This window comes from Canis lupus, chromosome 36 (genome assembly GCF_003254725.2).
Source record: "Canis lupus dingo isolate Sandy chromosome 36, ASM325472v2, whole genome shotgun sequence".
Lineage (NCBI taxonomy): Eukaryota > Metazoa > Chordata > Mammalia > Carnivora > Canidae > Canis > Canis lupus.
In genome coordinates this window covers 25,296,382-25,322,013 of record NC_064278.1, presented here as the reverse complement: position 1 = coordinate 25,322,013, position 25,632 = coordinate 25,296,382, and the positions used below count along the sequence as shown (strand labels likewise).

The window sequence follows — 25,632 nt, the reverse complement described above, 5'->3', positions numbered from 1 at the left end:
ATATGTTCTCATTCATTTGGGAAATATAAATAATAGTGAAAGGGAATATAAGGGAAGGGAGAAGAAATGTGTGGGAAATATCAGAAAGGGAGACAGAACATAAAGACTCCTAATTCTGGGAAATGAACTAGGTGTGGTGGAAGGGGAGGAGGGCAGGGGGTGGGGGTGAATGGGTGACGGGCACTGAGGGGGGCACTTGACGGGATGAGCACTGGGTGTTATTCTGTATGTTGGCAAATTGAACACCAATAAATGAAATGGTAAAATAAAAAAAAATAAAATGTATATAATCAAAAAAAAATAAAAAAATAAAATAAAATGTATATAATCTTTCAAGGTACCTGAGTGGTACAGGCAGGTAAGTGTCTGATTCTTGGTTTCTGCTCAGGTTGTGACCTCAGAGTTGCAAGATTGAGCCCCACGTCGGGCTTCGTGCAGAGTCTGCTTAAGATTCTCACTCTCCCTCTGCCTCTCCCCTACCCCATGCTCACTTGGTCTCTCTCTCTCTCTTTCTCTCAAATAAATAAATGCTTTTTCAAAAATGTATATAATCTTTTAAAGGGTACTCAAGTGTAGTTAGTGGACAGTCAGGTAGATCACAGACAGCTGCTGCTGCTAACCTCTGGGGACCAGTGAGGCTTCTGATTTATGGTTCTCAGTTTAAGGGCTTCTTAAACCCCAAACTGACCTTCAGTTCATCCTCAGTTGCTTTTGTTTATCTCACCTCTCACCCCTTCATGCTTGGACAGGCTCAGATAGTTTCTTACAACCCTGGGACACAACCAGAAAAACTGAGTTCCCCAGAGGAATTCCAGGAAAGGCCCATCCTGTGTGTAAAGTTGTGACTGAGTTACTTCAGGTTTATCTTAATTCTAGAAAAATCCCACCTCAGAGTGGATACCTAATCTTTAGAGGAGAGGTATGACCACAGTCTTTTCCAGTTACAACTTATGACAAAAATAGAATCTAAGTTCTGTGATGATATAAAAAAGTAGGTAAGAATTTTTCATTGAATTTTTGGTGATTCTGTAAAATATTTTAATAGCATCTTCTCACCTCATTTGTACCTGCAAGTATACTCTATGGAATCCAGTTTTAAATGTATATATACACTGAGACACATGTCAAGTAAGAAACAGCCTCAGAGTGTAATCTTCTATGTTACCTTAATTAATACGCACAACCACCTCTTGGTTGTGCTGTGGGAAAGCGTGACAAACAGCATATACATAATTTAAATCAACTCTAGATATTGGTTCCAATTTTCTTTCCCTAATGATTATTTTAAACCTAAAACTCTCTCTATGCATGTATGTATAAGCCTTGTGTTAGAAACACTCCAAGGTGGCATAATTGACTTAAGGTAAGTCTTATCCCTAAATCTTCCTGCCTCGGGGAAAATGGTAATACTTAGGAGATGCTTAAAAGGCAGGATACAGGGAAGATAAGACCAGAGGCAAATGTCTGCATAAGCCATAAGTTAATACTTCAGTCTCCAGAAATAGAAAGCTGATGCTAATGGTAATTGAATTGACAGGCTTCTCAATCTTTGTTAAAGGAAACAAGATGTAAATTAAAGATATATGTAATTTCAAAGTTTCATGTAATATGAGATGTCAGTGAGGCCATGGTATTCTTCAAATGAATACTATGTTCACATTGAGTATGTTCTCACTTTTAAAAAAATGTATTCAGTTAGAACATCTCTGAAAGGAAGCCTATTGTTTTCTGTGCTCTTTGTTTCAGAGAAAGATCTATGTCGGCAAAAATTCCTTTTCTTCTGAATTATACCTCAGGAAATGGTGAGCTTGAGTTGATACTTTTATACCATTTTGCTTTTTTAAAATTATCAGTATAAAACTTGATAAACACTCTTTTCTGTCTCACTTTTTTCTGCTCATCTACATTCCTTCTACCTAAATGTTATTTGCACATTTAGTACTTACTGTGTTCTCTCTTTATCCTAACTTCCATTTCAACAAAAATAAGTTCTCTTTAACACGATTGCACATTTTGGCTACATATTGTTGCATGTTAGCCATCTGCTAGCTCTGCATGGACTTTAAAAAGGAACTTGATAGCCATACATGAGTGTTTGCCTGTGTTTCCACATGCAACATAGGCTTATTCATATCCACAAGTAATCTTAACTAATGGAACATTAAAAAAATAAAATAATTTACTGATTAGGATGAGTCACTTCCAATAAAAGCAAACCTCTTAGTTAAGAACACGAAACCTATATTAAACATCTGAGGGCGTTTGCCATTGTTTCTTGGTCATGTTGGTCTGTCGTGACTGGAAATCAGTTGGTCTGTAAATCAGAATTGCTTATTGATCACATTTATTTCATAGCAACCTGTTATGGGATATCAGTGCTATCCCATAATTCTGTTCTTTGAGAATTTAAAATATTATAAATCTTTTTTATGATTCTGTAACTACTTAGTTTTAAGAGCATATGACTCATTATACTGTTTGTGTAATATATGCATAATGATTTTGGAAGCAAAGAGATCATTCTTAATTCAAATAGAACATGAAATTTCTAGCAGGTTGTAATGTGCTGAGCCTTATTTTCCAGTGCAAATAATGAGTCATGGAACAAAATGGATGATAAGAGTAGATAATTAAGAAAGTACAATAAGGAAGTCAACTTACATCATCATCTGGCCCTTTAGAGAAGACAAGAAGATTAAAAAACCTTATTTTCCAGACACATCTCAGGCTACACATGCTATAGCCACCGCTTGAGGTTCTTTTTCTGTCTTGAATAACCCAAGCACTTGTATAATGCTACACCCTTTGTACATGTGGACACTTTGTTCAGAACCTACTTCTACCGCAGAGGCTCCTGGGTGGCTCAGTCAATTAATTTGACTCTCAATTTTGGCTCAAGTCATAATCTCAGGGTTGTGAGATCAAGCTCCTTGTCAGGCTCCACGCTGAGTGTAGCCTGCCTAAGATTATCCCTCTCCCTCTCCATCTGTCCCTTCCCCTTCTGACTCCCCAGTTCTAAAAAAAGAAAAGAAAAGAACATCCCTCTACCCCACTTCTGTTATTTGACAAATACCTCTTCTTGTAGGACTGTGTTCAAATGCCACATCTTCTAAAATGTCTTCCCAGAATCTTCTGGGCTTTCACAAGGCTGGTTTATACATTGCTCTCTGCTCTATTAAAATTAATTATACTAATAATTAATATAATAGATAAATAACATTCATTGTCAACATCCACCCCGAAATAAACAAGAGGCTTAGCATGTCCCTTTGCCCAGTCTTCACTCAACCTGAGATAGTGAAAGGATCTTTTCTTTTAACTTCAGGGTGTTTTTTTTTTTTTTTTTTTCTTTACGGTATATTTTGGCTATTTCTTTTTATTGGTTTATTTGCCCACATTGGTCCTATATCCCACTTCTTCATCTTGGATTCATTCTCTGTTTTGCTGAACTGTGTTCTTCAGTAATTTTTTAAGAAATGATTCATAGGTAGTAAATTCTCTAAGTCTTTGCATATCTAAAAATGCAAATCTTTATTTTGCCTTCCCACATGAGTGGCTTTGGCTGGGTGAAGAACTCCAGGCTGATTTCTTTTTCAGAATTTTGATGATATTTCTCTGTTGTCAACTTATTTCCAGTATTGCTGATTTTAATTAGAAGAGAACTCTTTCATAGGCAATCTGACTTTTTCTCTTGAGAAACTTTTAGGATTTTATCTTTATGTTTAGCATTCTAAAACTGCATTAGGGTGTGTCAAAATGTGGGTAGTGTTTTTATTCATGCTACTCAAACATTTTGGATCCTTTCAATATTTTGAATGACTCACTTGCATAGTTAAGTTTCTTCAATTTGTTTGTAGTTTGGGGTTGCTATTTATATTTGTGGTTGAGTGTCTTTATCATAACAGGATTGTTGGAATGTATTTAATCAGATCAAATGAGAACTTCTTTTGCAGTAAGTGACATTAAATTCTGAATATAGAAGACTACCTGGGATGTTTGGGAGGAGAGTCAGGCTGGGAAAATTTGCAAGGTATAAAAAGTACCTTTTATTTAGGGCGTGAGGGCTCCTCAACCCTTCTGGTTGTGACACCTCATCTGGCACACAGCCCTGGGAGTATCCTATGTCAGAACTCCCATTTCAGAGTGTCCCATCCCCAATTTTTTCCTGTGGACAAAGGAAAGAAGTGGTTCTCCTTCCTTCCCCACCTTTGCTGTGGATTTGGAAGCTCCAAGTTAGCTCAGGTTCTACTTTCCTTCATCTCTGACCTCATCCTTCATACAAGGGACTCTCCTAAGGAAGGAACTCACTTTGTACATGAAACAGTCCTCTAGGCTTTATCCTGAGGCAAACACTGCTGCTACCAACTGCTTTTGGGGGGTGGGAGGGGACAGCCAGCTGGCCCAGACTGTCCAAATAAAGTCATTAGTTAATTGGCCTCAGGGGCCCCCTCCTTCTCTGATTTGGTAAATCTGAGCATGATATTTCCCCTAGTGTCTTTAGGAAATGCTAAAATAATGTAGATCCTTCTCTAACTACAGCCTTTGTTGTATTTTAGTTCTCTTTTCTGGTTTCTCCAGCTAGATGATCCTATCTTCTCTTTCTCATCAAAGAATTGCTCAAAATTTCTCGTGTGGTGAGTTTATCTTTTTTTCCTTAGGGTATATTATGGATGTATTATCTAGTTAAGATTTTCTGTAACTTCTACATATTTGGGTAGAATTTCTATAATTCCAACAGGCACAAAAAGGTAGCTAGAGCAGGTTTTGGTTCATAACTTTCATGAATGTATTGCATTGTGCACTCCCGAACACCTCAAATTCTAGTTCAGGTCAGACAGCCACCTCTCTCCTGCCTCACTATCAAGTTTTGGTCTATAGAAAATCATGACTTTTTTAAAAGATTTTTTTGAATTTGTGCATTTATTATTTTGAGAGAGAGAGAGTACGAGCAGGGGGAGAGGCAGAGGGGAGAGGTAGAGGGGGAGAGAGAAAATCTCAAGCAGACTTTGCTCTGTGCTCAGAGCCCGACATGGGGCTTGATCTCACAATACTGAGTTCATGACCTAAGCCAAAACCAAGAGTTGGAAGAAAGCTTAACCGACTGTGCCACCCAGGCACCCTTAATTTTTTTTTTATAGTCTTATACTTCTTCACTGAAACTGTGTTTTTTTTTTCCCCAGTTGAGGCTAAACTGACTTGTTTCTGATTCTTTACATTCACAGATGTCAGAATATTTGCACATACTTCTACCAGGATGCTTCAGTCTTAAATTGGAGCTAGAAATTTCTAGGGTGAAGACCAGTCAACATAAGATTTCTTTTCTTTTCTTTTTTTTTTTTTTGTAAAAGATATGTGTTCCATAGTTGATAACATTATACTTTTTTCTATATAGAGCAAATGTAAACAGACATACCCTTGATTGCTATAATATACAATATTAGTGAGATCTTGTTGATTCATACCTAAATGACTTAGGAATGAAAAAGAATGCCAGTTGAATAAATATTTAGCACCCATTTTATGCATGAGGAGAGAACTTATTCAGCAATATCAGCATTTCTCAAAATGAGTTTGCTATATTCAAGAAGTTTCTACGAGAATTTTAAGTTGAATTTTCGATTCAATCACAGTTTAGAAAACGATCCACACACCCAGAATGGTTAGAAGTTACAGACTGAGATGACTGAGTCATGCTGAGGATGCCAAGCAAATGAAATTTCTTACACACTGCTAGTGGGAATTAAAATGGCACAATGGCAGTATCTACTAAGGCTTAATATGTGCACAATCTATGTAGTCAACTCTACTCTCAGATACTTATCTGCATACCTCCCAGAAATGCAAACATTTGGGCCTCAAAATACACTCCCAGGAAATTTATATCAGCATCACTTATAATAGCCCCAAATTGGAATGAAGCAGGGTAAATGCAATACCAGGTAAGAGTCGTGAAATTGAGACATGTTTCAAATAACTACACCATTATTAATTTCATGAAACACTGTGTTTATTGCACAACCTTATCACACAAGTTAGTCACACAGAAAAGTTAAAAATGGGAATTAATGAAGCCCTTGGAAGAGGATGTGGGAAGGAGGCATCAAAATGCTAGCAGCAAGGCACAGATATGGTCCTGTGACAGGCATTGGCCTTGATTGCAGTCAGGTTGCCTTCTGGACTGATAGAGCCCCAGCGGTCTGGCTGGAGCAACATCTCCACACACATCCACATGGGTGATTGATCCATCTTTGAGCTGCTGCTAGGCAGCTGCTACTCAGGAGGCCCATGTAGCTGGGTGCAATGGTCATGCCTGAGTCCATGGGGTCTCACCCCTTTTTCCAGATGTTGGCAAATTAGTCTGGTTTATCACTTGGGGGACTTTAAGTCCTACAACAAGTGTTGACAAACAACTACTATGAAAGTTCACATTGGCCACTGTGATTTCCTTTTATCTTATTCTTAGTTTATTCTCTATGTTCTATGAGTAGGATTTTACATACAAAGTATATGACATGGAAACAACCTAAATGTCTAGCAACAGTAAAATAAATTATGAAACAGCCATACAAATGGAATACTCCAAAGCAATGAAAAAGAATGAACTACCTAACTACCTCTAGATACTATGACATAGATGAATCTCACAATAAGTTGAATAAAAAAAGCCAGGCACGGAAGAGTATATACTGTAAGATTCATTTATAAAAGGGTAAAAAAAGCAAGCAGGACTAACTATAATCAGTGCACTGGTTACCTTTTCAACGTATCTATTGATTGGGAAAAGGTACAAGGAAGACTTCTGAGGTGTTTTTATTACTCTATATCTTGATCTAAAGTTGAAATTGCCTCTAGGAAGAAGGCTTCAACTGCCCAAGACCTGGTTGCATAGACATTGTTCATCCACTACGCTCCCTCTCAAGTTTGTGTCATTATAGCAGATATAGAAGATACTCTCCACCCATATCATTTTGGGTCTTCATTATAAGTCTTGAGCTTCCTTGTGAGTCCCTCAGCTTCTGTATGTTGCACTTTTGACAGCTCACAGTTGTAATCTTCAGAACTGCCCTTGGTTACTGGGGCCCCTTTGGGCATACCTGCATAAAGCTGGAGGTGCAGGGAGCTTGTTTCTCCCATGGAGCAGCTATGGCCAATAGCTGGTGAGAAATAGTGAAAGCCCTGTTCCTTGGACTCAAAATAAGACAAGCTCTGAAATGTAATGTCCTCTGCATAGCTCCCTGTAGGATCATGCCAAGACTAGGACTTGACCTAAAACTGCTCCCTTCCTTAGCTTCTTTCCTTCCCTATCTAATTTCCCCTAGGCCTCTACTGGCTTTTCCTGGAAGTACTGCCTTAACAAATCTCATGATCACGAATTTTTTGTTAAAGTCATCCTCTGAGAATCAGACCGAGTGAGAATCAGACCCCAAGTGGCCATATTGGAAATCTAGGATCATAGCTTTCTTTCTCCTACTACCCTTCAAAATACTTACCACTAGTTTTCTTATTGCCTAGATCTCATATCCCAGACAGTTCCTTTACGGGATCAAGATCTTGAAAGGCTTCCATTAATTGAATGGAGACACAATCTGGGAGGCACGTTTATGAAACTTCTGCCAATGATTTGCATTTTAGCAAAATGCAGTAAGATTAGCAATGCAGTCATCTGACAAATCCCTCAGCCACCAGGAGACCCACCAGAGGCTGTGATTATGGGGCAAGGGACCATATTCAGGAAAGGTCCAAAGCACAAACCTTGCCTGGAAAGGGGACCTGAGTAGGGCATGAGAGACATGTTCCTCAGGCCAGATTTTGATCACCTGGCCACAGGAAGGGAAGAAAAAACACTCAAAACAGAAACAATTTTGAGCAGAAGATGATCCAATTTCATGAGTAGGACTAACCCATAACTGATTAATGTTTATTAATTCTGTATGTAGCCAATGGAATGAATGGATGTTATGATTTAATAAGCCAGAGGGACTTCTCCTATTTTTAAGTGGTTGAGAATAGAGAAATTGCTACTAGGCCCACATGAAACCCAGATGGCTTCATGAATTGAGTGAGATTTCAAGAGCTTGCTTAGTAAGAGTTAGTACAGTTATCCAGTGGGAAAGCACATTAATACTACTTATTCCAATTAAAACAGCTGGTCAAATATTTATTGCCCAAAATCCATTTTAAGGTTTAACAATATGGACAGCTGGTGATATGGCTTTAGAATTAATTACACAGTGAGTCAGTAAATATTAAATTATATAACATTTCAGGTGGAAATTTCAAAAATAATTTATATTTCCCAATTTCAATGTACTTGTATCTAAAGTAATTTTAAATTGACCTATTTAAACAGCTTGTGCAAAAAAGAAAGATGTTAAATATTGCATGATTGCCTTAATTGGAATAAATGGTAATCAAAATTACTAAAAGAAACTGTGACACAAAATGAGGTGAATAAAACAAAAAGAATGTATAGAACGTAAAAATGTGCATAGACAAAAGGCTAGACTAACGCAAACCAACAATTCAGTAGTGTTTATCTTTGTGTGCTAAAATGATTGAGGATCATTTCATTTCCTTCATCAGGAAAAGTGTTGTTTATGAAAAAGATAATACATAAGATCCTCACTCCAATTCAAAGTTCCCTCAAACAATGGCTTAGTGGATGAATGTCATCTGCGCACGGGCATGTTGTATGAAAGTACGTTATTCTAAAGGCTTGTGTGAATTAAGTAGAGAGATTCACTTTGATCTCTTTGAATTACTATACACTGCCTAGGAAACATTCTAAAATAAGGGAGTGTTGCAGACCAAAATAGAACTGTTGGTAGTGGTGAGATGAAACAAGGAGACATTTTCCTAACATCTATTTCCTTGATGGACAAATACTGTAAGGGAAGGGATAAACACATTCAAGCATACACACGTGACCTTTACCTGGTGGAAAAGAAACTGTATTTGTGCAGGGCTCCCTTAAGTAATTGCTCAATGACTCCCTTGCAGGTTATAAATGTCATCCAATTTGAAGGTATAGTAAAGGAGAAAGGAAAATGGAACAAATTCCAGAGAAAAGGCACAGCTGATGAGAACAGGATTCTTATCAAAGGAGTTTTTAAATATCAAGTTTCCATCACACTGAAAGGGATCAGCTGTGAATCTGTGGGATGGTTTATTTCATACTTGGCATTTCCTGTGAGTCACACCTTTCATCTGAGCATCTTAGAATATTTTATAAACACAAAACCTCAACAGCATCTGCATTATTTTATTTGTTTTATAAATGGATAATAAGTCATCAAAGAGCTTATAAAGTTGACCAAGGTCACCTAGAATGAGATTGATTCCATATCAACACCTCTCTCCATGATGGCCTCTACTAGAATATGAGAATGCCAGAGCTTCCATGCCAGCACATTCTGTAAAATGAAACCTGTGTCTTTAACTTTTTAGAAGTAATTTTTAAGGAAACATCTCTAAGAAAAAACTTCTAAAAAACTTCCTCTATATACATATTCACAGATAGATATCATATACCTATAGAAATAGATACAGATACGCATAGAGGGACACCTGGGTGGTTCATCGGTTGAGCATCTGCCTCATGGCATGACGCTGGGATCCAGGATCAAGTTCCATATCAGGCTCCTTGCAGGAAGCCTGCTTCTCCCTCTGCCTGTGTCTCTGCCTCACCCTCTCTCTGTGTCTCTCATGAATAAATAAATAAACTCTTTTTTAAAAAAAAGATATGCATAGGAAGTATTCTTAACCAGTAAAGTAGCAATAAACTGGTAACAGGCAGAGGAGTTGGAGCCTGCCTCCTGACCATGGATGTCTGCCTTTGGTTACATAGCTGAGAAAAGAATGAGAAAGTCTATAGGCAATAGGCAACAAATAGAAAGATGGAATGTTTAGGATTCTTTTTTTCTAACTCCTTTGTCAATTCTGATCTTTCAGATGTTTCTTAACCCTTTTTTAGAGGTTCCCAAACTTTTTGGTTCATGGTTCCCTGAAGTATCAGTAAATTTTTCACCTGCTTCTAAGACAAAAGAAATTCCTAATAGTATACCACTCAACACCAAAAAAACAAAAATAATCCAATTCAGAAATAGGCAGAAAACATGAACAGACATTTCTCCAAAGAAGACGTATAAATGACCAACAGACACATGGAAAGATACTCAACATTACTCATCATCAGGGAAATGCAAATCAAAGCCACAATGAGATATCACCTCACACCTGTCAGAATGGCTAAAATCAAAAACACAAGACACAAGTGCTGACAAGGATGTGGAGAAAAAGGAACCCTCGTACACAATTGGGAATGCAAATTGGTGCAGCCACTATGGAAAACAGTATGGAGGGTCCTCAAAAAATTAAAAATAGAACTACCATATGATCCAATAATTACACTACTAGATACTTAGCCAAAGAATATGAAAACACTAATTCAAAAGGAGATATGCATCTCTTTGTTTATTGCAGCATGTTTTATACCCAAATTATGGAAGTAACCCAAGTGTCCATCAATAGATGAATGGATAAAGAAGATGTGATAGAATAGAATATTTTTCGGCCACAAAAAAGAATAAAATCTTGGCATTTGCAACAACATGGATGGATCTAGAGAGTATAATGCTACCCAAAATAAGTCAGAGAAAGATAGATACTATGTGTTCTATTCATATGTGTTTAAGAAACAAAGAAAAAATAAAGAGACAAGCCAAAAAATAGACTCTTAACTATAGAGAATTGATGGTTACCAGAGGGGAGGTGGGTTGGAGGAGAAGTGAAATAGGTGATGGAGATTAAGAGCGTATCTTGACAAACCCTGAGTAATGTAGAGAACAGTTGAATCATTATATTGTGAACCTGAAATAAATGACAAACACTATATGTTATTAACTATATTGGAATTAAAATTATTTATTTATTTATTTATTTTTTTATTTATTTATTTATTTATTTTATTGCTGTTCAATTTACTAACATACAGAATAACCCCCAGTGCCCGTCACCCATTCACTCCCACCCCCCGCCCTCCTCCCCTTCTACCACCCCTAGTTCGTTTCCCAGAGTTAGCAGTCTTTACGTTCTGTCTCCCTTTCTGATATTTCCCACACATTTCTTCTCCCTTCCCTTATATTCCCTTTCACTATTATTTATATTCCCCAAATGAATGAGAACATATAATGTTTGTCCTTCTCCGACTGGCTTACTTCACTCAGCATAATACCCTCCAGTTCCATCCACGTTGAAGCAAATGGTGGGTATTTGTCATTTCTAATAGCTGAGTAATATTCCATTGTATACATAAACCACATCTTCTTTATCCATTCATCTTTCGTTGGACACCGAGGCTCCTTCCACAGTTTGGCTATCGTGGCCATTGCTGCTAGAAACATCGGGGTGCAGGTGTCCCGGCGTTTCATTGCATCTGTATCTTTGGGGTAAATCCCCAACAGTGCAATTGCTGGGTCGTAGGGCAGGTATATTTTTAACTGTTTGAGGAACCTCCACACAGTTTTCCAGAGTGGCTGCACCAGTTCACAGTCCCACCAACAGTGTAAGAGGGTTCCCTTTTCTCCACATCCTCTCCAACATTTGTTGTTTCCTGCCTTGTTAATTTGCCCCATTCTCACTGGTGTGAGGTGGGATCTCATTGTGGTTTTGATTTGTATTTCCCTGATGGCAAGTGATGCAGAGCATTTTCTCATGTGCATGTTGGCCATGTCTATGTCTTCCTCTGTGAGATTTCTGTTCATGTCTTTTGCCCATTTCATGATTGGATTGTTTGTTTCTTTGGTGTTGAGTTTAATAAGTTCTTTATAGATCTTGGAAACTAGCCCTTTATCTGATATGTCATTTGCAAATATCTTCTCCCATTCTGTAGGTTGTCTTTGAGTTTTGTTGACTGTATCCTTTGCTGTGCAAAAGCTTCTTATCTTGATGAAGTCCCAATAGTTCATTTTTGCTTTTGTTTCTTTTGCCTTCGTGGATGTATCTTGCAAGAAGTTACTATGGCTGAGTTCAAAAAGGGTGTTGCCTGTGTTCTTCTCTAGGATTTTGATGGAATCTTGTCTCACATTTAGATCTTTCATCCATTTTGAGTTTATCTTTGTGTATGGTGAAAGAGGGTGGTCTAGTTTCATTCTTCTGCATGTGGATGTCCAATTTTCCCAGCACCATTTATTGAAGAGACTGTCTTTCTTCCAATGGATAGTCTTTCCTCCTTTATTGAATCAATGCCCAGAAGTCAGTGGCATTTCTATACACTAACAATGAGACTGAAGAAAGAGAAATTAAGGAGTCAATCCCATTTACAATTGCACCCAAAAGCATAAGATACCTAGGAATAAACCTAACCAAAGATGTAAAGGATCTATACCCTCAAAACTATAGAACACTTCTGAAAGAAATTGAGGAAGACACAAAGAGATGGAAAAATATTCCATGCTCATGGATTGGCAGAATTAATATTGTGAAAATGTCAATGTTACCCAGGGCAATATACACGTTTAATGCAATCCCTATCAAAATACCATGGACTTTCTTCAGAGAGTTAGAACAAATTATTTTAAGATTTGTGTGGAATCAGAAAAGACCCCGAATAGCCAGGGGAATTTTAAAAAAGAAAACCATATCTGGGGGCATCACAATGCCAGATTTCAGGTTGTACTACAAAGCTGTGGTCATCAAGACAGTGTGGTACTGGCACAAAAACAGACACATAGATCAGTGGAACAGAATAGAGAATCCAGAAGTGGACCCTGAACTTTATGGGGAATTAAAAATTTTTAAAAGGAATACCTAACAGTTCCATTTATTAAGCAGTTACATTAGAACACCTTAATAATAATAGTTGGTGCGATGTCCTGACAGATGGCACTGTGCCCCCCGCCCCCCCCCCCCCCGGCAACGATTTAAACTCCCTCAGGGCTCCTGTGAGTTCCTTGTGAGGAGCCTCTGAGCACCTAGGCTCAGCTTGGGACCCAAGTCTCTAGATGATTTGTGAATCAGGTGGAGTGAACAGCAGAGCTGGCGTTGGAGGAATTTGAAAAAGGGTGAAAGGGACTCTATGGAGTTACCTTTCTCTCATTGTAGGAACTCCAGAAAATTACCTGATTCTAATCAAAATGGCTGTTGCTTCCCTTTAAGTCTAATTACTGTTGTACTCTCCCCAGCAAAGAGGGGAACAGCTGGCCTCTCCTACACGGTACATACAAGCAGCCTCTTACTGTATCACGTTTAGCTAATCTCCTCCTCAGACAAAAACCTCCAAAATTACAAGCACTCTAAGTTGGTTTGTTCTACTCAGTGTTTTACTCTTGCATTTTTCTATGACTCATTCTCCAACCCACATAACCTCAATAACTATACAAATAAAATCAGTCTCTGCATCTGAATCACCCAAAAATAAATAAACAGATTTTTTAGTAAATACTAAAACTTTGTTTGGTTCAGCCAGATTTAAAATATAAGCATAAGTGAAATTTGTTTTCTGGGACCCTGAAGGGACACCCCAAAGGACTCGGTAGTCCTCTGCCATGATCATGAACTTGGATAACAGATCTGTGTGCTTGCCAGATGGATGAAAGGTGCTGGATGCAGTAAGGTGCCCCCGACTGAGGGAATGGTGGTTTTAAATGAATCTACAGATGAGAAATCCCAAGAGTAGGACTGTTTAAACTATAGGTGTAGATTGGCGATGGAAATGTTTCTCATACAGGCAACTCCATTTGAGAATGTATTTGGGCGAAGAGCGGCAGGGATTTGTTTTCTTTGATCGGTGCTTGGTGATGCTCCTAAGCCACACCAAGAATGGAGGACAGTTTCTAATTAGATTCTGGTGAGGACAAAATACTCTGTACAGAGTTGAACACAATTCCTTTAGAAAAAAAAAAAAAGAACTCTAGATAGAGTGCCTGCCATGTGCCAGGCATGGCTTTGGTTTAGTGGAAGATCAAGCCCCCTGGTAGAGAATGAGAAAGGAAAGGACAACTCATGCTCTGATCTCGGAGTTGGGTCTAATGGTTCGGGACAACGGGAGGCTCTACGTTTAAACTCGAAGGAAATAGAAGGTGTCCCACAGTTCACTTTCCTCCCTGACCTCTATTTACTCTTTTCAAATGAGGGGGTTGGGCTTGGTGACCTCGAAGCCCTAAGATTGTGATTCTAGCACCATATGAAGTTCACTTCAAAGTCAGCGAAAGAGTTGCAGCAACATAAATAGACCTCAGGGTATAAACACTATGTTATCCAAAGGGAAAATAAAGATGACAGACTACATGTTTTAAAATAAACTCACTGTGGTTTTTAATTCTCAATTCCAACCTTGAGTTTTATGAGTATTGATTTCCTAAGAAAAGAAAGCCTACAACTGCTACCTTCCTTAAGTACCTTTCTGTTCATTTTAAATAGAGCCATTAAAAGTTTTCAGGCCCCATACACATAACTTTCAGTTTAAATGTCCTTTTTACCCTCACCAAAAGGACCTTTCTTAGATAACTAAAACAAAAGGTTTAATTTTGTACACATAAAAAGTTAGGCTTGACATTTATTGAGCATTTATAAGAAAACATTACCTTGTTTTGTCTGGAAAAAAAAGCCATCTTGACTGTTAGGTATTTCAAACATTGACATGAAGTGTCGTTGACAATACAATGAAATGGGCTCAGGGACCTTGACTGAAGACATTTGTGATTTACTTAAGATCACACAGTTATTTTATGTATCGGCCTCATTTTCAACGTGTGTATCCCTCCCAGTAGACCTATAGAGATTTCCCTGCTCTACAGACAAGGAAACTGAGTTTATTTATAAATATATTTATTTCAGAAATATTACATTTTTACAACAGTACTGGATGCAAAACTAGGTCGACTTATCCCAAAATCTCTTGCAGTTTCCCCCTCTACCTTGTGGGATTCTAGCCTATAATCCCTGCTTTCCAAATTGCACATTCTCACATGCTCAAATGGGGAAAATATCTTCATTTTTCTTTAGAGAATGAATAAGAGGCAGCTATAGAGGAGAAATGAGGGGAAAAGTGCTGTTTAAGAACTTCTACTTACTGCTCTAACATGTTTGTGGACTTACTGGGCCCTCAGCCTGTGTAGACCTCCTCTTGCACCCAAGATAGACTGCCACAGTTCTCGATTACACTCTCACTCCCCAGCCCCCACTTCTCCATGTTTTCCTCTCCTAGAATTCCCTTTCTCTCCTCTTTGCTTCCTGAAAACCTGTTCATCCTTTATAGCCCATTTCATGAGTCACTCCCCTTCCATGAGGCTCTTCGAATCTGTTTCCTCAATTACAGAGTGAAGAGAATTCCTACTGGGATAATAATATCTACTTGGCAGAGTCATTAAAGTGATGATGTGACTCCTCAGTTAGTGATAAAATATAAAAAGAAAATAAATGTATTATTTCTCACTGTTAAAAATAAAACTTTAGTATGTCCATAGCTTTTATCCTCCCTCTTAGCTAATGTTCTGGCATTGAAAGTTCCAGTCTAGTCTAATAATGACTCCTCTGGGTAGCCCGGGTGGCTCAGCAGTTTAGGGGTGCCTTCAGCCCAGGGCCTGATCCTGGGGACCCGGGATTGAGTCCAGCGTCAGGTTCCCCTCATGGATCCTGCTTCTCCCTCTGCCTGTGTCTCTGCCTCTCTCTCTCTCTCTCTGTCTTTCATGAATAATAATAAATAAAATCTTAAAAAAAAAATAATGACTCCTCTAAGCATTAGGCTTTTTTCACTCCTCAGAGCAAGGAGGGGAGGCAGGGAGGTTGACTTTTCCAGCAGTTCCTCCTCTGCCTCGTCTCTCACTGTGCAGGCCACTGTTCTGGCCTTTCCAACATCAGCCTGGGAGGAGAGGGACTAGAGGAAAGGCAGCAGGTCACATGGCTGGTGTGATGTGATCTGACCTCGACCTCAGTGCCCTCTGCACTGAAGAAACATTGCTGACCTTGCCTCCGACTTGCCTCCAATAGGCAGTTTTGTTCTTGGAGATTCTCACTCAGGATGACCAAGGAAATTCCTTTGCCCTTGGCCCTCTTCTGGGTAACTCTGTTCTGAGCATTCAGCAACTCCCCATCTCTTTGTCTGTCATAGCTCACTGAGGCTATCCTTTTGGAAGGGATTCTCTTTTAAGATGACCCGGGTCAGTTCACTTTAGGAAGGGGGTTCATTTTGTCCCCACAAGCCACATTGAGTGGAAGTGCATACTACCTCAGTGGATTTGCTGTACACCCCTTGACTTTAGACTTCTCAGTCGTAGGTCAAACACCACTATCTCCCTCAGTCTCTGGGATACAGATATAAAATCTCCTCAGATCTTCACTCATTGGTTTGGCATCCTATTCTCATGAGGAAGGAGCAGAGAATAGTACTACACAAAGTCCACACAAAGACATCTCTCTGATCTCCAACTTTTTTCTATTATATCAGTGGCAATGCATGATCAAGCTGGCAGGGGCAGCATCTCGTGATCCCTTAATATATTATGCGGGGGGTTGGGGGGGCTGTCCAGTGCTTACGTTGGTATCTGGGGCATTAGGTGGGGAGAGAGAATCAATCCTTGGGCTCCACTACATTATTCTTTGTCTTTGAGTTCCAGGTTAACAGCCTGCTATATAGATAGTAGCCCTAAGCAGTAACCGAACCATGCATGTGAAAGTCAGCAGGAGCCAAGCAAGTTCTTCTTTCTCTTTAGAGTCAAATCTTACTTCTGTTTCTCCCTGCTCATTATCTCTCTACACCGTCTTTGTTTCTCTGTGCACTCACAGAACACAGCTCACCCAGAGCTTCCAGTCTGTTCCTATAGACCAGCAGAGACTACCTCATCTAAAAGCCACTTCAAAATTCCTAGAGAAGAAAGAACATTGGCCTAGTCTGGACCAGGTCTTTATCCCTGATCCAGTCACCTTTGTCCAACAAACAGGCTATCAGAGCCTCTCCCCAAAGTAGGGAAATTCTTAAAGAAAGGAGATAATAGGCTAGGAAGACACTCCCTGGCCATAGCAAAAATACATGGATTGCCTGGCACAAGGTCTAGCATAAGTGAATAGTTGGCATGTTTTTCTTCCCTTTCAAGACATTTATTCTCTTCTGAGGGGTTAGGTATACTGGGCATTGTGGTTAGTTTTCCAACATTGCTGTCCCATTTCCTTAGTCACTATCCAAACTTTCATTCAGATATCTTTGCCTCCCCTGGACATCTCACACTAGCAGTAGGATGAGGGACTAAAGCCCAAAATAACGAATACAGTCCCTCTCCCGCGTCACGGTTATTTGTTCCAGAATGATTGGGTCTAGGCTGACCAAATCAAAGGACAGCCTTTCTGATGGTTTCTAGAAGAAAAGCATCCTCCCCCTTCTGAGAACACTCTTGAAAATGATCCCCTTTATCTTCATAGATGTGCCTGGAGAAGCACATTCCCATGGAAGCTGACATAACCATCTTATGACAAAGAAGTAGAACCAGGCTTAGGAAGAAGATGAACCTGGATGAGACAGAGGGAAGATAAAAGGAAACTGAATCTTGAATATATGATTGAGCAGCTGACAAACCAACCCTGAAGCTAACTTAAATGTCAGCTTCCAGTGATATGAGCCAAAAATCCTATCATTTTAACCTGCTTGGATTGGATTCCAGAGAGACCTAATTTGTGTATTCACCCAAAATTCTAACATGTCAGGACAAACTATCAGTAAGTATATTTGCAGAAAATTCTGATGTTCCCTAGGGGACATAGTAAATAGTCTAGGAAAAAAGAAATCAAGAATCGTCTCCAAAAAGAGGATAAAAGCAATCTTAAAACCTCTCAATGAATATAGCAGATACGTACAGAACTCGGGGAGAGGAGTAGGAAGATGCTTGAATTGAATCATAAGAAACTGGCTCATTTTGTAGTAAAAGGGGATATTTCCAGATAACCTCACAGGATCCCCTGTGGGTTGTCCTCTAACTCGCCAATGAAGAGTTAGATCTAAATCTCTCAAGAAATTAAAGAGAGTATCAAGAAATAAAAATAAATAAATAAATAAATAAATAAATAAATAAATAAATAAATAAAAAGGAAATATGTAATACCTGTAATACAAATAGGAACTGAAAAATAAAAAGTCTACTCTACATGGAAATTACATACAATAATGATCTTGCTAGGGGAAGTACGCTTTCTATCACCATTAGTAGGCTCATCTGAAGGAGCACAGCAGAATCCAGGGCCAAGAGGAGACAGGGAGACCTCAGCAAACCCTATGTCACACCCCAAGGGACGACATGGACGACATGTCAGATAGACAGCAGTCCTGAGACCAGAGTGGGGCCCATGCATGTACTACCCATCAAAACTATAGAAGAAACCCTGACAGAGAACTTTGTCTTAGGAGTTCTAGCAATACCAAGGGATCGAGAGAGGTAAGAGAAGTAGCTTAGAAGAGAGTACTGCTTTTTCTATTAACCATTGTAGTTACCTACTTCTCAATTATTTTTTTATGCATGGGTAAGAAACCTTGTATTTGTGCAATGAAATAATATTTTGAAATACATTACTATTCTTTTCTTTCTGGCACTTCCTTGTATTTGTTATTGTTGTTTAGTCTTACCCCTATTCAACTGGTGCTATTCATTACCTCCGAGAGGATTAAGATTGTTGTCAGTGAAAAGGAAAAAGAATCAGTACTCAGCGTTTGGCTTTTGGCTTCTAGAATTAGATTCCTAAAATCAGTTTCAGTAAAGACAGTCTTGAATTTGGTTTTCGATCTCAAGAGGCAGGCAAGAGATTGAGACGGAGAAAGTTTTGTTTTTTGTACGTTTTTTGTTTTTAACTCTATAATCTTTCTGTTAAATGTCAAGAAATAAATTCTGGAAGCCTGGGAATAGAGTTTCTACTAAAAAACCTTTAAATATGAAAAATAAGGACGTCTCAGGAAGGCAGTTTTCTATCCCAAAGAAAGGAAACAAACAAACAAACAAAAAAAACTCCCTTAGGTGTGGTATCTTGGACTTTTGGGGGGCTGCTGGAACAAAATATCACAGACTGGGTGGCTAAACAATAGGAATTTATTTCTCACAGTTCTGAGACTGGAAAGTCCAAGATCAAGGTGCCAGGCTATTGAGTTCCTTGTGAAGATCCTCTTCCTGGCTTGTAGACTGTCACCTTTAACTGTGACCAACTGGCAGAGAGAGAAAGAGCATGCATTTGGTGTCTCCTCTTACAAAGACACTAATCATATTGGATCAGGGCTCTGCTCTTAGGGCCTCCTTTAATCTTAATTATTTCCTTACTCCAAATGCTGCCAGTCTGTGGGTTAGGACTTCAACATATAAATTTAGGGGGACACAATTCAGTCCAAAGCATGTGGAAAGGATCCTCAGGATGAGTAAAGCTTGTAAGTGAATCATAGATGAGTTTCCAGAGTCCCCTGCCCTGCCTTCTCCCCAGGTGAAGAGGAAGGTGGGGTAGATAATAAACTAGCTGGCAGAAAACTCTCCAATAGCTCATTTCTGTGGGCAAAAGCAACTTTCATTTGTTTGGGGCCTGGAATTCTAATTGGAAACAGCCTCAAAGAGTGTTCTAGCCAGATTGCCATGGGCGTCATAAAGTAGGTCAATCAGGAATATTTAGACTGAGAAGACCTAGGATAGCACCCTATGCAGCGCTTTCATCTCCATCTGCAGACATTTCCACATGCTCAAGATGGAGTTGCTGTAACCCTTAGCAGAAGGCTGTAAGGAGTCCCCTAAACCAGACATCGAATGGGAATAAGAAAATCTCACTGAATGTAAAATACTAACAAAGCTGAAATCGGGTCTAGTCAACAATGGAAGTTGGTCTATTTCCTCCAGACACAGCAGCTGCTGCCACTTGTTGGCATTCTACTATTCCAATATACCATGCTATATTTAAGTGGGAAAACACTTATTTTTGTTGATGTAGTGTCAATATTCTGAATTTTTTTAAATTTATGCACCCTTTTACCAAAGCACAACTGCTCACAGAGGTTACCCTCTTACTACAAACAACTAGAAAACTGGACAAAATGGATGAAACAACTGTTTTTATACATTGGATAACTGTGCTTTCTGAGAGAAGGGAACTAACCAAGATGAACCCTATGATTGCTCCAGCAGTTTCTATGCTGCAGTACAAGGAGGATAAACCCAAACAGAAGCTGGCAGTTACAGTGAGTTTGGAAGACAGAGCTTTCAGATGAGGAAGGCTGAGGAAGCTAGAATTTGCTGGAAGGATTACCAGAGAAGAGGGAGCTATGCAAAGAATGAGCTCCAGAAATCTGCATAAAGGTCTTTGGTGGGTGAGGTGAAATTCAATATGGCCAGTCAGAAAACAACTGCTGGGAGATATTACTAGGGAGCTGTAAACCAAACCAACCATAGAACTTAAGTAAACCGGGAAATAATTTGGGTTTACATCAGTCTGAGTGGAGAAATGTTATCAAACACATGGCATTTCATTAGAGAAACCAGAAGGTTCAGGTGTAGTCGTGGTTTTATAGGCTACTATAGGCTTCTATGAAAAACTGAAAGGCAAGCTTTGAAGGAATCAAGCTGATCTGCAAGTAGCTCCCCCTACCAGAGTATATCCAATACTCTTTAAAGGAGTACCACAAAATCCAGCACTCCGTGTCATAAAATCACAATGGCCAGCACCTAATAAAAATGTTTCTGGTCATGTGAACAAGCAGGTAAATATGCCCCATAATCAAGAGAGCCCCCAAAATGACAGGCATAATGGAATTAGCAAAGACTTTAAAACAGCTATTATAAATATGTTCAAAGATTCAAAAAAAAAAAAAAAACCCAAAACACAATGCAGAAAGAAATGGAAAATTTAAAAAGAACCAAATCGAACTTCTAGAGATGAAAATATAATATCGTAATTGAAAAGTTCATTGAATGATATTAACAACAGATTAGATACTACATAAAAAAAAGCTGTGAACTTGAAGCCAGAGCAATTGAAATATCCAAAATGAAGCATAGAGGGAGGCCAGGATGGGGAAAGGTGTTGGAGTGGAGTGAGAGTGGGCTGGTGAGTATGGTGGTGATGGGGAGAACAGAACCCCAGTGACCTGAGGAAGAATATCAAAAGTTTAACGTTCACATAGTTGCAGTCCAGAAAGAAAGGAGGGGTAGAAGGAAAGAAAATAATGTTGAAAAAAAATGACTAAGAAATTTCCAAGTTTGGGGAGGATCCCTGGGTGGCTCAGAGGTTTAGCACCTGCCTAAACCAGGGTGTGATCCTGGAGTCCCAGGATTGAGTCCCACATAGGGCTCCCTGCATGGAGCCTGCTTCTCCTTCTCCCTGTGTCTCTGCCTCTCTCTCTGTGTCTCTCATGAATAAATAAATAAAATCTTAAAAAAAAAGAAATTTCCAAATTTGATGAAAATATAAACCCACAGATCCAAGAATCTCATCCAAGAAACTCAAACCACACTGAGGCAAGCCATAATCAAATTGCTGAAAAGTAGTATTAAAGAGAAAATCGTAAAAGCAGCCAATGTTGTGGAGTAGGGAAGGGAATTGGTATCATTTATATGTTGAGATATTCCCAGAGAATCATGATATTCCTTTAAAATTTTGCATTAAACAATGATGCCTTCACTTAAAAAGCATCCTATTAAACCACCACAATCCTCAATTTGAAGTTATGGTTCATATTACTGTAAAAGTCAAAACATTTTTTCAATTTCTGTAAAAATTTACACTAAAACAATTTTGTCATCCAACTACACCAGTGTTCAAGAGCATCTCTTTCTTTAATTGTAATTAAGAAGAGAATAATATTATTTCTAATGATTGATTATTCTTTTAGCATTTTATGAATCATTGACAATATTTTTATTCTTTTCACATTTTATCTGTCCATTTATAATAGAGTGAGAAAATTTTTGACACACTTTTATGCATTTATTTTTATTTTAAAACATTTTTTATTTATTTATAATTGGAGAATAATTGACACACAATGCTACATTACTTTCAAGTGTGCAACATGCAACATCGTGATTACAGAAGTTTATGCTATGCCCACCACAAGTGTACAACCATCTGTCACCAACGTTATTACACTATAATTGCTATATACTCTTTTGCATTTAAATTTATGATTTGTAATTTTTCATGAATTTTATATTTAAATGTATAAGTATTTAGTTTCATTAACTCTTTTGACTCCTGAACACACTTTCAAAATTAAAAAAAATAACATGGGTACTGGTTTTTAATTTTATAAAAAATAAGTACCAACATATTTATATCATAATTTCACTCCCTTACTAGAATCACAACTTAAGAGAAATTACTCTGCATTTTTCTTTTGAATAGAAAGTATAACTAATTGTATCAGCATAGTAAAAGAAAAATTCCAAAGGGGGAAAAGGAAAAAGATTGATTCCTTAAGGGTATGTTGATTTGGTTTTACTTACCATTTCCATTAATTAGGGTAGCTTACAACTGTAAAAAAGTAAATATTAACTTACAGAAAAACTGATAGCATTCAAATTATTTTTGTACATTAGCACTGAAAATGAATTTGCATATAGGTATGTAAATGGTTTATATATGATAGAAATAAAACATAGGTTTTAAAATTCAGTTTAACAATTTTATTCTGCATTCTTTTTCTCAATTATAATATTTCTACCTGTCTAGTACACTTTTCAATCAGCTTTATTGTCTCTCTAATTCCCTCAGTAATAATCTAAATCAATCTTTGACACTTGCTAACTTTATATTTGTAGAAGAGCCGTATTTTTAATTTTTTTGAAAATCATATTTTGATGAGTATCAAATGCAAAGAGATGGTGTGGAAGCTCAGTTGTTTTTTTTTTTTTTAAGATTTATTTATTCTAGAGAGAGAGAGAGTGAGCACAGGATGGGGGGCAAGGACAGAGGGAGAAAGAGAATCTTGAGCAGGCTCCCTGCTGAGCGAGTAGCCTGACAAGGGGATCCTGGGATCATGGCCAGAGCCAAAATCCAGAGTCAGATGCTTAACCGACAGAGCCAGCAGGTGCCCCTGAGCAAGCTCAGCTATAGAGAAGAAAAATATGCATTTCTGCACATTTAAGTCACACTGAATGAATTAAAAACTCATTATTTGAGAATTTCTATTTTCAGAGCTTTTATCCACACTGTCTCTTAGGCTTATCTCCCAAGAACATCTCTACACTGGGTACAATCTTATTAGCTGATCCCAAAACAAGTACAGAGATCTTTTGCAATTCATATGTGTCTCTGGTACTCATTTTAGGAAAACAGATGGTTATAAACCACAACAACAATATGGAAAAATTACAGATTTAAGACACCCCCCAACACACATCATATTCTTTTGGATATTATTCTTTGTAGTTCCTAACTTCCTTCTGACCTAGTGATAGAAAGTTCTATTAGATTGTTTACCTTTATATGAACTTTGAAGTTCATAAAGTTTCTGAAGATCATCTTAAACAAAGGATATGTGGGCTCCTTTCTATGGGAAGTCCTATAAAAGCCTGTGTTCTATTTAGGTGATCAGAGTTGAAGAACAGTGGAGTCTGGTCTGAGAATCCCTAGCCTGCACCTTACCCACTTCTCCAGGGACCCTGCTCTGGAAGGGTGGTGGTTGCTGTCTTGTGTTGGTCGTGGGTTTTCTCCAAAGCAGTCAGAAGACGAGAGCCAATGTGGAGTCCCCTAAGTACAGACTCATGACAGCCAGCTCTCCTTCTTGAAGCAAGGGATTGTGTCTCTTGGCTACTGTCTTCTAATTGGAATGAGAAGAATACTAAGGAAATATGCATAAATATGAAAGCATTCTCCTGTCAGAGTAAATCAGGAATAAAGACCTGAAGACAATGACTCTGTTAAACTGTAAAAAACTTGGACTAATCAAACGACAACTAAAACTGTTACTCAGCATTAGGTTTTGAATTAATAATGTGATCAAATCGGGTTTGTTTCTTTGTAAGTAAATGACTTTGGATCCAGAAGAAGTGACTGGTTGTTCAAATGGTAGAAAGCCATTTGTATAGAACTTGCATAGACGTGCCAACTCACTGGGCCAAATTCTGTGTATGTCTCTGTGAGGCTGGGGAAACACAAATGAGGGAAGTTCATTCACATTTTTAGGTTTTCATAAACAAAGATGACAGAGAAAAGGATGAGCTGCTGATGCTTTTCCATTTCATTTTGTGAACTTTTCATTCTGGAAATTATCACCAGGGCCAAGGTCTTCGAGTTTGCCATAATTAGATTGCTTTACAAGGAATGCAGCTCGACTGGTACTTGGATGTTGTTGACATTGCAAATGCGTGCTGCACAGGAAAGGACATAACTTCGCAGAGGGTCTGAGACGATTCCAAATATGTACCTGCTGCGACACTGGGCTTCCTGTGCCAAACTGCCCAATGCAAAAGGAAGGATTTCAGATCCAATTAAACTTGAATTCACCTCCTTAAACTTAACATAATTGAAGTGAATAAAAGGAAACACGTGGAATAATCTTTTCTTACTATCTAAACAGAATTCTGCTGATATTTACTGTTTCTACTTACCACATTTGATATATTTGTGTCCTACTTTATTTCCCATAATCCATGAACTGCTTCTACTAGAGGCAGTTAACAATGCAAACAATCTTGTTCTGTGATATATGGCTAAAGATTTTAAAGAACATTTTCAATCACACCAGATTTAATAAGACAAATATCATCTCCATGATCACCAAGAAGGGTATTGTGGTAAGAAAAGAAAAACAACCTTGTCCTGACCTTTGACAAAAGCAGCATATCATCTGCTCTGAAACATTAAATATAGTTCTGGCCAATGTACTTTAAGACAGAGTAAATCCAGAAAATAGAAGGGAAGTGCAAACTTTTGAAGGAATGTAGACGGTAGGTAGTGGGTGGGAGGAAGCTACCTTATGAGAGGAAAAAATAAACTCTAGTGTTTTTCAATCTTAACCTCTGTGCGACAGTTTATATGAGGCCTCTAAAACTGACTAAATTAATGGAATAGGGGCAATATCTTGTTCTTCAGATTCTAGTAATACTAGAGATTAGAAAATGTCCTTCGAAATATGAAAATTTAAGACACATAAAAGAAAATCACCCAAGCAAGATAATGAATAATCTGATGTAGCACAAAGATAGATGAATTAAAAAGGCCTGCTCCCTGCCTCTATGACTTTGGGGATCAAAAGCCCTCTTTATATCGCTTTCAGCGGAAGGTGGTATAATTCTTTTAAAATCCTCGTGGGTTTCTTAAGTATTAATTTATAACCAATTTCATTAGACAAAAGCCAAATTCACAAAGCTCCTTGAGATAAAGTTGTATAGTTAGGCCTCTTTTGAGACTCCTGTGGGAGAACACCATTGAGAGTCATAGAAGCCCTGGGATTTAACTGAAATGATGCGGCCAGGCAGGCATCAAGATCCTGAAAGGACCTTTCCTCTGTTTGAAAACTTCTGTGAGTAACTGTCTTAAATCCTTCTGAGATAGTATCAAAGATCCTACAGACCTATACTGGCATTGATCTTGTCCAGAAGCCATTTTGTCTTACATTTGTTTTTAAAGAATCTGGATATGAGAAACAATTTTATTTCAAATCCAGCAAGTTCTGGCTCTTTT

The 25,632-nt window shown here is 38.3% G+C and overlaps 1 long non-coding RNA gene across 6 annotated transcripts in view; it reads left to right on the top strand.

Annotated features, from left to right (window-relative positions):
• LOC112668209 (uncharacterized) overlaps nucleotides 1-25,632 on the top strand; it is a 130,726-nt gene that overhangs the window by 63,303 nt on the left and 41,791 nt on the right. For all 6 annotated transcript variants that reach the window (XR_003141573.3, XR_003141576.3, XR_007408781.1 and 3 more), the window contains 2 exons: nucleotides 1,747-1,802; nucleotides 4,557-4,634. This is a non-coding gene — a long non-coding RNA (uncharacterized LOC112668209). The remainder of the gene's footprint in view (nucleotides 1-1,746; nucleotides 1,803-4,556; nucleotides 4,635-25,632) is intronic.